The 3681-nt window shown below is 41.4% G+C and overlaps 1 pseudogene; it reads right to left on the bottom strand.

The window, feature by feature from the left end:
- Nucleotides 1-1996: 1996 nt before the first annotated feature.
- LOC134387649 (TATA box-binding protein-associated factor RNA polymerase I subunit A-like) lies at nt 1997-3461 on the bottom strand (annotated as a pseudogene).
- Between the last annotated feature and the right edge of the window lie 220 nt (nt 3462-3681).

Genomic DNA, 3681 nt, shown 5'->3' with positions numbered 1-3681 from the left:
TTAATCTCCCAGAACCCTCAAGAGAGAGACATTCCCTCCATTTGGGAAATTAACCACGAATTGGTGTTGTCTTCCTGCATTTATTCTCCAGTCCAGGAAGTTACAAGAAGAGAACATAGGTGGGGTTTTTGCTAAGTACAGTTTAGCAAGTTTAACAATAGAAGCTGGTAACATGCAATTAAGTTGATTCACTAACAAAAACTTGGTTTTAGCAAATATTCTCTTCTTACAGCAATTTCTCAGTATCTTTACGTATCAATCAGTAACCTGTCTGTCTTTGAGTCAGCAACCTTGTTGTGTTATAATTCTTTATCTTACAACAGAGACTATATAGCCTGGGGAAAATTTCCTATCCTTTGCAAGGTCAATATTTGAAACTGCAAGGCTTTGGAAAACCAGGCCCTGTGAAGTACATTTGCTTTATGCATACTGTACACAGTCTCTGGGGTGAGGGCCATGTTTAAGCATTTCACTCAGAGTCAGGCACATAGGAAATGCCCAGGAAGGAAGAACTGGGTGGAAGAATGTGCTGGGATGTCCAGTTATCTTCTGAAGTGGAGGGTGGCAGAGAAAGTTCCTCAGTTCCTCCTCAGTCCATCAATAATGACCTCAGGAGGTCCCCACTCCTCTGATGAGACACATTTTTACACAGTGACAGTGTGATAGACGGTTGTGTCACCATGGGCTGGAGTAACTGTTAATCAACTAGTTAAACTGATTAATTATATCAATCAGAGCTATTTGACAATTGATGAGTCAGAGAAAGAATACCTGGTGTAAAGATTCCACAGAGGACACATGCTGAGGGGTTACAGGATGATGGGTTGGCTTTGCAGAGGAGGTGCATTTCACCTGGGACCTGAGGATTGAGCAGGTGTGCATATGGGAGAGGCAGCCCATGTAGAGGGATCCTGCATGGGCAATAGCAGAGATGAATGAGAGAGCTTGATGCAAGGCATTGTATCTGCTCTAGTGTGGCCAGAGAATAAAGTGTAAGAGATGGTGGTGGTGAGAGGTGAATACAGGTGGTGAGAGGTTAGTCCATGTGGTGAGAGGTGAATTCAGGTGGTGAGAGGTGAATTCAGGTGGTGAGAGATGGGTCCAGGTGGTGAGAGATGGGCCTAGGTGGTGAGAAATGAGTTCAGGTGCTGAGAAATGAGTTCACATGGTGAGAGGTGAGTCCAGGTGGTGAGAGGTGAGTCCAGGTGGTGAGAGATGAGTCCAGGTGGTGAGAGATGAGTCCATGAGAGAGGTGAGTCTTGGTGGTGAGAGGTGAGTCCAGGAAGAAGTGGAATCATCAAGGGCTTGAAACCATTCTAGGGAGTCTGGATTTGGTTGGGTTATAGGGTACCCAACTGTCCTGGTTTGTCTAGGACTGCAGGTTTTTCTGGCAAGTGGAGATTTGATTTTGGTGCTAAAATGCCAGGGAAGTCCCTGGCAAAGTGAAATGAATTGGTCCCCTGTCTGATAGACAATAGGGAGCCATTGAGGAATTCTGAGCTGGAGAGTGGCACATAACTCTTGTTTGTTAAAAGATCAATTGTATCACAGGAAAAATGAAGCTTCTGAAGGAAGCTGTCTCTGAACCCTCCCTTGACCAGGTTGGATACCAATTTCCATTGCTTCCTGTACTTCTCCTGGGGAGTCACGCTGGCCTTAGAATGCTCCTTCGATGTCCTTTTCCCCCACAGCACAAGTTACATTTTATTACACAAATAGAGACAAATTGTTGGCAAACAAAACTGCTGTAGAACTTTATTCTCTAATTAAACAAATTTGTTTTTCATTGGAAGAATTACTCCTAATAAATGTTAAATTTAACACTATGAAAAAGAAAACATATGTTTACAAAGAGCAAACGCAGTGAGACTTTCCCTAGTTGTGACAGTGAAAGAAAATATAAAAAAATAACTTTTTTGTAGCAATATAAACTACCTTCTAAAACAGCAAATAAATACATTCAATAACTATCTACTGAGCTATTACTGTGTAGCTACTACTGTGAAATAACTAAAATCCAACCTGGGAGTCCTGAATTTAAAATACTCTGTTTTTTTCACTAATTTCTTCATCTGCTTAATTTTCTTAAGATTTCAGGAACTTGTTTTAAAATATACTGAAAATATCTACAACCTTTTCCTAACAGTAGTCCAGCTTTATCTTCCTTCCAGTCACTTTTTGCTGAAACATAGCTGAAATGAGAGTTTGGCCTCCAGTTTTTCCTGTAGTTCCACTCTTCTTGAACCCACACAAGGTGATTTCCCATTAAAGTCTGTCTCGGATATTTTGCAAATATTTCCAAGCAGTTATATTCTTAGAGCATTCAGCAATACCCAAGACTCAAGATACCTCCAACGCCAGTTTATGGCATTCTTCTTTTTCTGATTTTCTGCATAATGTATGAAATTCTAACATAAGTTTATGAGTTGGTGCAACCCGGAGCAAAATCTTAAGCATACAGCAGTTTTGCTCTTGGTGCCTTCTCTCTCTTTAGAAGGTTGTATAAATAGATATGGGCGTTTGAATTTGAAGGGAACTTTTCATCATAGGCATAACTGGTGAGTACTTCTTGGGCTCCATCATTATCACCAAAGAATTCCAGCATCTCTACATAACTCTTCACAAAAGGGTCCTAAACTCCAGGAATTTGAATCAGTGCACAAAGATTTACAGATGTCTTCCAGCTGTGGTTGAGCCTATTTCGGGTTGCTGTGCTATAAACATAATTATTCTCAGTAAGCTTTCACAGTTCCAACTTCTTCTCAGGCCAAGTTTAATATTGCAAAAGCTCCTTATAGGACTGAATAAGACTGATTAATATTTCCTGGGAAAATGACTTCTCACCTCATCTTCATGCCTCTACCTCACTTGGATTTCTGTTTGCACCCTCAAACATTCTGTGATGCAGAAGGTGTTAACACATGTTGTAAGGATATCTTTAAATAATTCACAACGCCAATGTTTTTCATCCAGTCAGCAAAGGTATTGAAAGTCTCCATGCTGATTTGGGGATGATAAAATAGAATTTCACTTCCAAGCCTTGAAATAATCTCAGGTGCAGCCTGCTTTTTGTAGCTATCTGAATCTTCCAGGGTCTGAAAATAACTATGCATGTACTCTGCAGCTTGCTGCCTTTGGTGCTTCAGCAGAGCTTCTTGGATAAAACTTAAACAAGCACTTGTTGTCTGAGCAAAATCCCTCCAATGACCAGTTTCTCTATGCTTTTGAAGCCAAGGAATATACATTCCTGTACCAGAGAGCACAGATGTGTCCAATTGTTAATCCTCTGTCACAGGCCTTATCAATTCTTTACTGAAATCACTCACACCTGTTCTGCCTAAAGCTGGAGCTCCTCTGCGAAACTCAACTCCTTCTCTTGACCCGACCCCAGAACCGTGCACCTGCTTTGATGTCTGGCTTCTCCAATAGGCAATCAACTGGTGAGAGTGTGAGCCATACATATGTTTATTCGGTACCCAGCACGGCACATGGAAAATGTTCAATGTCTGTGTATTGTGAGAAAAGTCCTGGTGTTGTCAACATTGACACTCTTGCTCCTTAACCCTGCAGGTATAAACTGGGAATAATACCACATCCTTCAACAAGTATGTAGCATGAAACTTTGTAAGCTTTGACTAACATGTCTCTATTTCCTCCCCTCGCCCCCAGACCCTGGCAACC

This window comes from Cynocephalus volans, chromosome 10, assembly GCF_027409185.1.
Source record: "Cynocephalus volans isolate mCynVol1 chromosome 10, mCynVol1.pri, whole genome shotgun sequence".
NCBI lineage: Eukaryota > Metazoa > Chordata > Mammalia > Dermoptera > Cynocephalidae > Cynocephalus > Cynocephalus volans.
Note: the sequence above shows the minus strand (reverse complement) of the source record. Positions and strands in the feature narration are given on the sequence as shown.